The sequence below is a fragment of the Mesoplodon densirostris genome, chromosome 13 (assembly GCF_025265405.1).
Source record: "Mesoplodon densirostris isolate mMesDen1 chromosome 13, mMesDen1 primary haplotype, whole genome shotgun sequence".
NCBI lineage: Eukaryota > Metazoa > Chordata > Mammalia > Artiodactyla > Ziphiidae > Mesoplodon > Mesoplodon densirostris.
Genome location: NC_082673.1, coordinates 62,860,994 through 62,875,585, shown reverse-complemented (window position 1 = coordinate 62,875,585; position 14,592 = coordinate 62,860,994). Strand labels below are relative to the sequence as shown.

General features: G+C 37.8%; 1 protein-coding gene and 1 pseudogene across 1 annotated transcript in view; one reads left to right on the top strand and one right to left on the bottom strand.

The window, feature by feature from the left end:
- The window catches only part of ZFPM2 (zinc finger protein, FOG family member 2), a 384,049-nt gene that overhangs the window by 35,678 nt on the left and 333,779 nt on the right, over positions 1-14,592 (bottom strand). The gene's annotated exons all lie outside the window — the stretch shown is intronic.
- Positions 1-14,592, top strand: part of LOC132501069 (uncharacterized) — a 37,839-nt pseudogene that overhangs the window by 10,489 nt on the left and 12,758 nt on the right.

Here is a 14,592-nt window from a genome sequence, read left to right as displayed (position 1 = left end):
GAGTAGATTTAGCATAACATTGTTTTTGAAAATTAATTCTTGTTATAATTTGATTTTGATTATTTTCTAGTGAATATACATATTACAGCTATATTCATATTTCTAGTGAAAAAGATATATAGTATTTCCTAAGTCTTCAAATATTTTCACAAAATCCATACTTTCCTCAAGATAAATAATTTTCAATGTGGTCTAGCTTTATCACGAAAACCCTGCAGTTTAAAAGTTTGGATCCTACAGCAGAGAGCAAAGAATTGTACTTCTGTCTTCCCTGTATCTCATGCTTAGTTTCAAAAGATCAAAGGGAGTCCTGGACACTCACCAATTAATCTTAAACGGACTCCAAAGAAGACAACAGGCTAAAAATTTGGTCAATAAAATATCCTACTCAAGTAGTTGCATCCTCCCATTTTCAGACCCTGAAGGTAATTAGCTTACCATTCAGTTCCTGTTCGATATGGCTTCTGCATTAAATAGAAGCTTCTCTTCAGTGCTAACTGGCTGCTGGGCAGGTTGTCTGCACTTGCTCTTAGGATCATGATGTTTGTGACCCCCTTCTTTTAGATAAGAACAACCGCTTGGGCCTCCCTGGTGGCGCAAGTGGTTGAGAGTCCGCCTGCCGATGCAGGGGACACGAGTTCGTGCCCCGGTCTGGGAGGATCCCATATGCCGCGGAGCGGCTGGGCCCGTGAGCCATGGCCGCTGAGCCTGCGCGTCCGGAGCCTGTGCCCCGCAACGGGGGAGGCCACAACAGTGAGAGGCCCGCATACCGCAAAAAAAAAAAAAAAAAAAAAAAAAAAAAAAAAAAAAAAAAAAAAAAAAAAGAACAACCGCTAAACCCATAATGAATCATCAAGTTTGCTTATTGGTTTGGCTCCATTTGCTAGGTCATCAAAGATGATCATCTTTAGAGCAAAGAACCGACATTTTTTAAAAAATTTTTTTTTATTTTTTTGCGGTATGCGGGCCCCTCACCGCTGTGGCCTCTCCCATTGCGGAGCACAGGCTCCGGATGCACAGGCTCAGTGGCCATGGCTCACGGGCCCAGCCGCTCCGCGGCATGTGGGATCCTCCCGGACCGGGGCACGAACCCGCGTCCCCTGCATCGGCAGGCGGACTTTCAACCACTGCGCCACCAGGGAAGTCCTGAACCGACATTTTTAAAATCAGAAAAATCTGGGTGAGGAAGTCAGCTCCGAATATTTAGCATCTGTGTGACCTTGGGCAATTAACTTAACCCTCTAAAACACAATTTCCCCATCTGGAGAATGGGGATTATCCTGCCTACTCTCAGACGGTTATTAGATAAGATCACTTTATATGAAGGACATGGCACAGGGATGAGCAGGGAATAGGTGCTTCCAAAATGTTTGCTCGGGCTTCCCTGGTGGCGCAGTGGTTGAGAATCTGCCTGCTAATGCAGGGGACACGGGTTCGAGCCCTGGTTTGGGAGGATCCCACACGCCGGCGGAGCAACTAGGCCCGTGAGCCACAACTACTGAGCCTGTGCGTCTGGAGCCTGTGCTCCGCAACGAGAGAGGCTGCGATAGTGAGAGGCCCACGCACCGCGATGAAGAGTGGCCCCCGCTTGCCACAACTAGAAAAAGCCCTCACACAGAAACAAAGACCCAACACAGCCAAAAATAAATAAAAATAAAATTAATAAACTCCTACCCCCAACATCTTCTTTAAAAAAAAAAAAGTTTGCTCTCTTCTCATAATTATTTTTACCTGGAATGGCAAAGACTTCCCTGGAAGCTTCAACTAGGGCAGATTGTAAAATATCACCTGCTTGAAGTATTGTCCTAGAAGGCATTGGCCCTAGAAAGCACATTTTGTTTGTCACTCTGTTGTTGGCCCTGGTTGCCTTTTGGGGAGTGATTTATATCACTGATTTCAGACTGTTATTCCCAAGGAAGGTTGGCCCTGTTTAGCTTTCAGACCTCTATTGTCTGCTGCATTTTTGGAATAAATTTGCATTTGCTAATATTCTGTATGCTAGGAATCCAGGAAATAGGTATTCACTGCAAACACCAAAACTCTTGGGATTTACATATACTTGTAATTCCACAGAATCCTATATTGTTGGGATTTTGTTTTGTTTTGCTTTGCTTTTTAGATCACCGATTGAGTTTTTTAAGCTGGATAGAGCAAGTGAAGCTATGAAAAAGGAGAAATAAAGTCATTGTGACTGATGTGATATTTTAACTTTTTGCTCTAGTAGATATTTTCTTTAAATATGTATATTTCATATACATTTACTTAGAGAAATTTAAATAGGTATTTTAAAAAATTTGGTTCAATAAATAAATGAATATGACACATACTATTCATAAATATTTTCTAAATTTATCAGTGTAGCTAGATTGGAAACACTGACCTCAGGTTAAATATTCCATCATGTGTCATCAGCACTATACTATGAAGTCTGGATTTGTTTATATTCAAAATCTGGTTAAGCATTTAATTTTTTAAATTCTAAAGCAATTGTATGTGTATGTATGTGTGTGTTACATAGTTTGGGGCATTAATTTTAAAAATAAAAACTATAAATGTGCAAAAATATTTATATGAACAACACTCCTGGATAGAAACTCCGCTTCTAATAGTAGAACTTGATGCACATCCTGGTCCCTTGGCACGCCCAGCTCAGAGCCATCTGTTATGTTGGCACTGTGCCCACTCACAAGGAGTTATGCCAGTCTGACATGATATAGGTGACACCAAAATGAAGGTTTGAGAGGATAGACAGTAGAGTGAGCTATGACCCCCTCTTGTAATCAGGACCTTTGGTGGCTGTCTTTATTGGAGAGGAGGATTTGTGTTAACTCTGTGGACCCCGTGTTACCAAAATCTCTGTTACAAAAAAAAAAATTCAGTGTGCTATCACTCATCAGAGTATTAAAAATTTTACCAAAGTGTGGAAAGTTAAATATTTCAGCCTGAGACCTTGCACCATCTTGGACTTAATTTTATCAGCACATATACTCTTAGTAGGTCAAGAACATGTATGGCAGCATAATTGATTTTCAAAGAGACTTTCAAAGGGCTATGTATTAACATATATAATACATGTGTTTTATGGAAGGCAGTAGCACTAAAAGAATCTACTACTTACATTTTTGTTCAAAGCATTTCTTAAATGTTTTTCCTATACTATATCTGTCAGTTTCATTGCATTTATTTTCTTCAGTCCTTATACTAATGTACTGAATTTCCACTCTCTTGCTGGGGATCAAATAAAAAATTCATATTTTTGATATCATTGTTATTCTATCAAACTCCCTGTAACTTTTTACAAAATGTTCATACTGTTAAAATTTGTAGTTTCCTGTCTTCCATTGCCTTGCACTTTTCTGAGTTAAATATGTTATTTAGAGAGGAAGTCATACTCCAAGGCTTGTAAGGGAATTCAGAGAAATAGATATTTTTATACGACCAGTGGGTCAAGTCATCTTGAGTCCAAATAGGCATTAGCAGTGCAGAAGTGAAAATGCCCACCCTGCATTCTTGAAGCATAACGGAATTTGCCTTAGCTTCTCTATAGCTTATAAAAAGAGCAGTAATTTAGAAAGATGAAAAAAACCTTGCAGAGCACAACCTGACTTCCTCTATTCCTGAATTTGTAATTTATAGGCCAGCATTACCTGGTCACATTTGGCAGCACAAAACATAAGCTGGCAACTAAGAGATAATTTTTGTCATTAATTTATTTAGACACTTAATCAATCTCTATTCATGGAACACACATTATGGTCAAGGCAATGTGGAACACAGAGGGTAAAAGATTACATGGATTGTTCCCTCAAAGTGCTCAGCCTGTCTTCATAAAAGAGGGGTGGCAGTTTTCTCCTCTCCTGTCCCGTTATGGGGGACTCTTAGGCCTTAGATCCCACTAGATCTGTATACTGAGATGCCAGTGAATACTTGCATAAGAAATGTTCATGACACCCTCAAAGACACATCATCTTTAAAAAACCTCTGACATAGGGGCAGGTGAAATAGAGATAATATGAAACAGTTTAGTACAATTTAAAAGGCTGTCAAGATGACAAACTCTTGTGGTGTGTTCTGTTATAATTTGGTCTTTTTTTAAACTGTGTTGCTTTGGGTCATTGTTTATTTTCTCTAAGCCTCAGTTCATTTTTCTGTAAAATGGGGTCATAACTCCTACTTCCTAGGGTTGTTCTGAGGATTGTATAGTGCATGTAAAATGCCTAGGCCCAGAGAAGGGGCTCAAGTCTGTGTGACTCAGGCATGAATAATACACCCCATTCCTTGCTTTTGTTTTTAGTTGGAGTCTATTGCCTATTTTGGAAATTTGATTTGAAATGTGCTAAGACCTTTCTAAAGTGGGTTTGTTGCTTTTCCAAATACATCTTCTTATAATCTTTACCACTAAAGAAGTCCCAGTGACTTGCTTTAAAAAAAATAAATGTCAAATTATGTACCACGAAATAAAAACAATGTATCCTTGCCTTGGTATATATACTGTCCTTTTCCTCACTCAGTCAATCAGTGTCTCACCCTCCAGAGCTGCAGAAAATAAGCCCTGTCTATTTTGTTCACTATGATATCCTTAAACCCTATCAGAATGTCCAGCACATGTAGGCAAACAATAAAGATCTGTGAAATGGAGGAATGTCATTATCCCTGCCATTGGTCAGGAACACAAAGGAGGCATCCTCTTTGCTTCCACCAACAAGCAAGGTAAGAAAGCAGAGAGGGTCATGATGAATGAAAAGAATTCACGGTTGATTTCATTCACGCATAAATGCATCCATCATTTTACCATGTGTACTCTGATTATCGTTGAAGATATTAATGAATAAAAGTTGAGTGCCTTGACTGTAAGAACTTATTATTTAGTCGCATAGTGAATACAGCAGTCCCCCCTCATGGTTTCGCATTCCATGGTTTCAGTTATCTGTGGTCAACTGTGGTACGAAACTACTACATGGAAAATTCCAGAAACAAACAATTCATAAGTTTAAATTGTGTGCCTTTCTGAGTAGCGTGATGAAATCTGGTGCCATCCTGCTCCCTCCTGCCCTGGACGTGAATCATCCCTTTGTCCAGTGTATCGCTGCAGTATACACTACCTGCCTGTTAGTCACTTAGTAGCTGTCTTGGTTATCAGATTGACTGTCTCGGTATCACAGTGCTTGTGTTCAAGTAATACTTATTTTACTTAATAATGGCCTAAAGCGCAAGAGTAGTGATGCTGGCAATTCGGATATTCTCTTACTGTGCCTAATTTATAAATTAAACTTTATCAAGATATGTATGTATAGGGAAAAAACATAGAATAAGTAGGGTTCACTACCACCCATGGTTTCAGGCATCCATTGTGGGTCTTAGAAAGTATCCCCTTTGGATAAGGGGAGACTACTGTACACACACACACACACACAGGCAATCATTAAGAGCATTGATATGTCAAGCTGAATCATACAAACATCACTTGTTACAGGAGTCTGGGGGAGTAGAAAATCATTATGCCTAAAGCAGCTGGGGAAGCCTTAGGAAAAGAGGTGGGATTTGAGCTCTCATGAAGAATGTATGAGGCTGATATTGTGGAGAGGAGTCTTGCCCTAGCAAAGGAACCCAGGTTGGCAAGTGTTCTGTTTACCTTTGGCCTTGATGGCAAAGTCAAGACAACTGGATTCTTCTATAGCTACTGAGAATGTGGGAAATCCACGTAGTTGTTCTGAGTCTCACTTTCTTCATCTTTAAAAGTAAAAGGCTAGTATTTTGGTTCCTTTCAACTAATTCAAAGGCCAAAATTGACAAATGGAGTAAAGTGATGATGCTATGCCAATGAGATAACTCCGGGTGAGGTTTTAGAGCTTAAAAAATGAATAAAATGGTTTCCTATGAGCCTAAGCTTACTCACTGTCATGTGTGAAATAGAGCCACAGAAAGGTAAGAATCCAGTTAAATACCTTATAACCTTGCTAATCTCCAACTAGCTCCTATCAAATGGCATATTAAAAGTATATTTGGAAGGGAATGTCATGATCCAAATAAAGAGAAGCCTGTTAATATGGACCAGGAAGGTCTTCACTGTCAAGCATGAGTTTTCTATGATGACTCTGGGCCCAGTTGTGGATGTTTTCCAAAATGAATGATCCATTCATATTGTAATAGGGCAACTACCTGAGGCATACTTTCTGTGTGAGCCTTCAGAGTTAAGAGTGCTTTCTATAACAGCTCTCATAATTGGTAGATTAGAATAACTAAGGGATGCACATTGAAACTAGTCTCCTTTATTAAAGAGCTAGTTCAGGTTTTTGACCAATGTTTCTAACATTTCACAATGAGACTCCTAAAAAATAGAACAGTAATTTTTTTTAAATCGAATGAACTGAAATAGCAAACCTAAAAGCATAATGTCTGTTGAAATATCTAGAATATTACGGCTATATTACTTTTAGTAATTATGAATGTTCATTTTAGAGCATGGGTTCATCTATGTTTAAGATTAGCTTGAATTATGATACAGCTATGAATAACAAGTATAATTTAGCCTCGCTGTTATATAAAAATAAATACCACTGTATGAGGAGTAAATAAATGAAGTGTGTGTGTGTGTGTGTGTGTGTGTGATTTTCAGCTGCCAAGCGTTATCTTGGATACGCAAGACTCCCCAAATTTTCAGAAACGCAGTGGGTGTCATGATTTTGTTCCCTTCACTGATGCCATGGTTTGTAACTGTTCCCACCTAGGCCAATGAAAGACACTGGTGATTATTGCTACTGAAGCATATGTTTTGGGTCTTCTTTGTTATTTACAAAGCAGGCACTCAGGAAAGTCTGTTAAAAGCACAGATTATCTCCTATTAATATTATTAATATGCATTTGTCAGTGTCACAGGCAGTTACGGCCCTTACTGTCCATTATTGTATATGTGTAGGTGTTAGGAAATTTCTATACTCTCCAATATGTCTTCCATCAGACAATCCCTGACTGTGGGCATTCTAACTTTAGAGTTTCATTTGGATATAGTTACAGAAGCCCTGGGAAAGAGTACTAAGACTATTGCTCAGTGAATACTTGAATAATGGGGATGAAGTTTCCAGGCTGATAAGCAGTACTTTGAAGTTATCTTTTGCAGACGTGCATTGCTTCGGAACACCAGAAGCCCAGAAGGAGGAGGAGAAACAAAGGAGGGAAGAGGAGAATGAAAAGAAAAGGGCTCACCACGTAGCTTTGCTTAGGGATGGCTCTGCTCATCCACCATATACCATTCCCATGCTGATAGCAGGTCACTACAGGGTTGTGTATGTGTGTGTTCAAGAATACGGGGTATTTGGCTAAGTCACAATAGGACATCAATAGATTCACTAACCATCATGGCAAAAGTTGTCATTTCAGGGTATTTACCAATGTATTTTGAATTATAGAGTCATAAAATATATTCCAAATATATTAACTATGGTTTTTGGCCTGGATGTGGAGGAAATTTTTTAATATGTGCCTAGATTTTGATTTTTAATTACACAGGTGACTGCTTAAACATTCCCTTTAATATCGAAAATTAAAATGTTTATTTAAGTTGAAATTGATAAGTATTTTTATAATTTTATAAACAGACTAAAAGATTTCTTTCCGAATATATCTTTTAAAGCAAAGCACGTGCATTTTGGTCAGTACAGAGTTATCTGTCTTCAACTTATGTGTCTAATATGCAACGAAAGTAGGTGACGGAGCCGCTATAAAGTTGGAGATAAAATGCCTTTAGACGTTACTCTAACAAGACTTGTGTGCTATTAGTATTCTCTCAGGGATCAATTTTAAAAGTTGTAACATAATAAAAAATGGTTGGGCTATATTTCCCCACAGCTTTCATTTTATTATGTTGCATGAAATATGCCTTTATCGGCTATAGCATTACTGGAAGTAAAATATACGGGGGTACTGAAAAATTCTGTCACTTTGTATTAGCTGTAAATTATCGACTAGGATAAACCCTAATTTCATTTGTCACATTCTGTTGCATTGCTGCTCTGCCTTGTTCCCATTCTGTCATTCTGGCAGGCCCGCGCTGCCCCAGGTATCACGGCATCGCCATCTGCACCCGACATCTGTCTCTCTATTGATCACACGGGTTTAGCACTTGATCAAACAGAGCACAACAGAATACATCTCTTTTTGCAATACTGCCAATGCCAACTGCTGCATGAAATCTACTACAAAAGCCTCCTTTACCTAGTTGAAAAACCGCATTTGTGTGGCTCTTCTTTGCTATAAACCTCAGCATTTCCTGCCCCCCCCTTACATGGAGCAAGAGTTACATGAAAATAAATCTAGTTTTCATATATTTGAGAATTAATCAGGTTAAATGTGGCCAATGCCGCTGATGACCATGAGAGTCACCAGGAGAGTTATGGAAGATGCTGTATGCTTTTTAGGCCTACCTATATGAAAATCATGGTTCCTACTCTATTAGTCTGTTTGGGGGCGTTTGTCAGGATGCATGAAACCTTAGACTGGCCAACAGACTTTTTCACTTTTCATCCAGCTGCTTTGGTGGTGTGTAACAGGACCTTTAAAGCCACCCAAGCCACGAGACAAGTGTTTCACATTGGCACATAACATTTAAGTGTTTCTGAACCTTCTAGGTTTCACCTAGTATAGGCAGCCCCTGTGAAGCCTATGAAGCAATTGCAGATTTTTGGTTAGCTACAGGAAAAAGCAGCATATTTTCTAGAGGGCCACAGGATTTTTACCCATGTGACTCTCACTCACCTTAAGGTAGGGACACATGCACAGCCATGAAAACCAATGCCAAGACGTTGCAATAAACAGCCAGCACAATGGAAAGATAAGGCTACAGGGAGATATTCAAGGAGAGTAAAAGCCAGAACAGCAGCATTTTTAGTTCCCAGAAACACAATAGCAGGATTAAAGTACGCAGTTATTTTTGTTCTCATATTTTCACACTTTCCACAGTGAGACAAATTGTTTCCAGGGAGAATATCTTATACTCGCCATGTAAACAAATAAATAAAAATGCCCTTAAAATTTTAAGATAGATAGCCATATCATGTTTAAAACCTATTCAGTATCTTACTAGCCAGAGAGTGCATAGTTTACTTATAGCCTCTGGGGGAAGGGGGTGAGGAAAAAGCCTTCATATTAAAATGATCAAGTTTAAAACTATTTTTTATTTTGGACTTCCCTGGTGGCGCAGTGGTTGAGAGTCCGCCTGCCGATGCAGGGGACACGGGTTCGTGCCCCGGTCCGGGAAGATCCCACATGACGCGGAGCGGCTGGGCCCGTTGAGCCATGGCCGCTGAGCCTGCGCGTCCGGAGCCTGTGCTCCGCAACGGGAGAGGCCACAACAGTGAGAGGCCCGCGTACCGCAAAAAAAAAAAAAAAAAAAAAAAAATTATTTTAACTGATTCATGGCAGTTATAAAATTAGCAGTATTAGTTACATCATAAGACAAGTGGATTCTAGCAGTGTATTATTCATAATATGTTTTGTAGCCAAATAACATTAGAGTATATAGTTGTACCAACAAATTAATATTTTAGAGCTAATTGAAAGTGTTCTTCCTATAAAGATCAAGCCTCTTCTACCCAACACACTTCAGTCATTAAAATAACACTTTTAACGCCTTGTCTCTAAATGATGCCTGACATTAATGCAAAGCTATATTAAAGCACTCAAATGACCAGTTCTTTTGTAATGTATTCTATATGATCAGACATTGGGTCAGAGTTGGGCAGTGTGTATGAAGTAATATCAAGTGGAAGCTAATTAAACTATATTCGCTATAGAACTTGACAGAAAAAAGAGACCAATAATCATCAGAAGGTATTCTGAAAATGGCATTTCTAAAAGGCCTGCAGCATGCTTTAATCTCCTTGCATAAGCGTAAATTTTGACATAAAGGTTTTATTGTAAGCTCAAAACTTCAGTCAGAAAATAATTTTTTACTATGTCAATAAAGTCATTATGAAGTCTCTCAAATGCTTTTCTTGTATGATTTTTACTTCCTAAACAAATCAAGTTTCATTTTCAAGACAATTATGTTATGTTTCAGTATTTTGCCACATTTTCATTTAACTAAATATCTTCCTGAAAACAGAGTTAGCCTTCCTTGTCTCTGCTGAGACTGCTGTTACAATTACTACACCACACACACACACACACACACACACACACACACATTAAATTTCCCCTAACCATCACAAAATGCAGGAAAGCAGACACACTGAAGGTCTGTATCTATGGCAGACTTGTTAGCCAACTGCAAAAATCCTCCTAACAATAGTTACTTAAATCTTCTATAGCCAGGGCCAATTTTGCAACAGTCATGTTTGGGTTTACAAATCATGCCCTAGTTGTGTTCTCTGTTATCCCTCAGACACATCTGTGTCAAAAAGGAAAAAAAAAAAATCACATGCTTTACCTTCATCGAATTAGTCATTACCTCTTTTACAATTCAGATTTCTTACATTCTTTTTGAAAAACTTAGACTCAATTGAGAACACAGCAGGTCACAGAACAAGAAATTCAGGTACAATATTCATCTCTAGAGATCAGGGGCCCTAGACAAAGACTTTGGTACTGATGTCTTTTATTCAGAGCATTTTCATTGATGTCACTTAATCTCAAACTTTTCATCCCTGCATGTCATGACAGAGCTTCCAAGCCTGAATGTACTACTTCCTGCTGTCTAGAATAAAGCACACATTTATGAAGGAATAATTCTACGTCTGACGCTACATATTTTCAAGAGTGTGGACCTAAAAAATTCTTTATAAAGGCAGTTGAATACAGATTTATAGTTGAATATTTGATTTTAAATTAAATAATTCAACTTATCTTTTAATTTAAGCCCTCTCATCGAAAGAAATGAAGCAATCACATCTCTCATTGTTCATAATTGTAATATCCCCTGATTCCCATTCTAGTTTTTGGACTCGAAGGAAATTTTGTTGACTGTAAACTAACAATAGGGGTCTACCCCAGTGGAAAAAAAATGAATTTCATTTGTACCTTATTCCTACAGTACTGATGGGAAATTCAACTTGACCATGATGACTATATTTATTATTGTAATTAGTAACAGAGAACAATATCAGGTAAATATTTGCCTGTAATATTTAGCAAGCACAAATTAAAAATCTAAACATAAGTATTGTTAAAATATGTAATACTAGAAATGCTAACACTGTTATAATACCCATTCTGAGTATAAACATTTGCTGAAACAGTACAAAATCCAATGTTCATTTAAAGAATAGCACATTTAACTATTAGCAACTAGCTGGTATAAATAGGAATTAAAGTATTTTATTTTTATTTCCACATTTAATGATATTTTTGTCCCCACTTTGTGGTAGAAAAGATGCATTGTTACATTATTATATCATGTAGCAATGAACATATGGTTAACAAACAAAAAGACCGATTTGTTTTTACCAAAGTGTTTTCAAACTTTAAGGCAGATTAATCAGATTGTCCAACATCATACTTTGGTTAAATGTACTTTAAAGTTACTGATTATTTAATGCATTTAGCCTCAATCATCGGCATTTTAGAAATTCAGGTGTCTTTTTCTTTCACATAAATTTGGTTTTCTCCCGTGGCAGTTCTTACAAACATAATTCAGACTTCCAGTAGTAATCCCAATTCCAAAAGGAATTAAGAGAGATTTATAGTAAAAATGAAGACTATTTCTAAGAACGGTTTCTTTTATAACATTTCTGGTTGAGAGATGAGGCTTGTGTGAACTGTCCCAGGGTTCAGAGGAGCTGTCCACGGCTGGGCTCTGTGTATAGAGTTTCTGCTGTGGTTTCTACAGTTCCCCAACCTCCAAGTGTTAAAAGTCAGACATCAGCGCCACAAAACCCATCATTAGAATTTAAACCACTGATCTCTGGAACCTAGGATTTAAATTCCCAGCATATCATTATGTAACACAACAAGTCACTTGGAAATTGCAGCTAATTCCAGGCATCCTGCAGCCCTTCGTTTGGTTTGCTAATGAGGAGAGCCACGAGAGGAGCCCGCCCCCTTTGGGTGACCCTCGCCTCTTAGGTTGGTCCTGCTCAGGTGTGTCGGAGATAGTTCCAACACCCTCAGAAACCAGATGCCTACAGAAAGCCCGATGCGCTTGTTTTATGCACTCAGAAAAGGATTGAGCTCTGCCCCCCGGACCCCCTTAACCCCCCAATTATATTGTGAGAAAATTCTGCTCCTGTGGTTTGAAAAACCTGTACAAACTGCTAGGCGTCCTAGTAAAATTCTAAAACTACAATTTGTAGTTTTAGATTTCCCTATGTATTTAGGGGAAAAAAAAGATTTTCTACTTTCAAATGTCTATAAAGGGAGGCAGAAAAATATTTGGATAATTATATAGAGAGTTTATGACTGCAACCATATGAGTTGAGAGGTAAGGGCTGGAAGCACATATGATGTTGCATGTTCTTGAAATCACTCCTAAACTTCTTTTACAAACAAGGTGGTTAATTATTAAAACACAGCAAGTGTTGTTTGCTTATTCTATATAGTTATGTTAAATCATAAACTGAGCACTATGTAAAATGTTCTACATTGACAAGGAAGGAGAAAACATGTACACAGGCTTTAAAATATGCGTGTAGTCACCACAAACAACTGCTTCCTGTTTACGACAAAGGAGTAAATAATCCATTGATCTGGCAGCAGGGCACCTGCTTTGCAACCAACTCCATATCAGTAGTCCCTGAACTCTCATTATTTTTCCTCAATTAAAGTTCATAGTCTGGGAAAGTCTGTGCTGAGCAGATGTACAACTGTTCTTGACGACAGAACACAGAAGAATCACAAATTTAGAAAACTACTGCCATTTCATAAACCCCAGAATCACACCATTTGTTGTGGGTAAGAAACATTACAAACAATATGTCTCTTTTATAGGCTGCTAAGCTGGCATGTTACAGAAAAGAATATTAAAGTTCAAAAATTGTCACATGAGCAGTACATTATGAATATAGTAATGCATTTTTTTATGATTCAAATAATGGTTACTGAAATGAAAAAAAAAATCTTCAGTGGGTTATAGTGTAGAAATTGTGACTGAGAATTAGACAGAATTGGAAATAGGAGAAAAACCAAGCACAAAGTAATGATCTGCAGAGAACTACAAAATGTAATAACAAATGAATTGCAGAAATATGAATTCAACTAATGCTAGTTTTATTTTCATCTTTTGCATAATTCTGAAATCTATGAGCACTGATCATTAAGGCAAACCATTTAAATAAAAAATGCAGCAAGAATACAGTTTCAAATAAAACTAAGAGACACTCAGGTGAAGAACTTTTTTTTTTAAACAATCTACCTAAGGTCAAATAGCACAGTATCATCCATTTAAAAAGCTATACAAATACAGCTTCCACCGCTCATAAACCTCCTTTTGTGCTTAAGAAAATGAGGAAGAGAAGTAAGCAGTCAGGGAGATGTTCATTTCCATTTTATTTTTAAAATGTTATCTCCATAAGACATTGAAATACATATTTCGCAGTAAAGAAGATGAAGTTCCTATACGACATTTTCTAGTCCTCCTGTCCCTCGGCATAATTCTGACTCCACAGTATGTGCTTTACAGACTGTAGCAGATTGTGAGTCCTGAGGTCAGAGTATATGCTTGAAGCATCAATGGCTACACCTGTCATTTTAGTTTTCCCAGGAAGAATGTGTCATTGTTTAATGCTGTAACATGCATTCGTTACAATCCGACTTCCAATTTTGCCACTGCCATGGAGGTGACTTTAACTACCCATAAACAGAAATACTTCAATAATATTTCAACTTCTAGTCTCTGTTATAATTATTTTTCTTTAATTATTTGAGACATACAATTTTTCCTATCCATGCAGACTCCTGCAAGCCATTTTGGTTTTCCTGGGAAACCATACCACAGTTTGAAAAAGTGGAAATAAATCAGGTTTTACTTTGGAGCATTAATAAAAATGTTTAATTCTGTATGATATGATTATTGGTAGGGAAATATGTCCCTTCTTCACTTTTCCCTACTATTTACGCCTGATTAACATAGAGTATACCTCGCAGAAATTACCAAATCTGTTTGGAAAAATCTACCTTGTATTCACTTAAAAGCCTGCACACTGAACTGATAATTCAGTTATTACAGAGCATGATGGGAACACGGTCTCCCCGCCAGACAAAGGGTGGAGTTAAAATATCCTGGGTGGTCAAAGCTCTCTTTAGTAGCTTTGTTCCAGGGTAAGCCTATTTTTATGACAATCTTTTCTGTATATTTCCCCCAAAATGGATTTCTTACATTTACATGTAAAATGTCAGAGTTGCTTTTAAGATACTTTTCACCAGTTTCCCTGGTGGCAAAATTGGTTGTGGTCTGCCAATGTTACTCTTCTGAATCAAGCAAACTAGGAACAGTTACTCTTCTGAATCAAGCAAACTACGAACATTACTCTTGCTCATTTCAGTCTTAAGAGAACAGCTCAAAGTGTAATGACCAAAGATACACTGTCAAAATAGACACACATGGTATATGGAGTAAAATCCCTAATCTCTCAAGCACCCCAATAATACTGTGACAGAAATAAC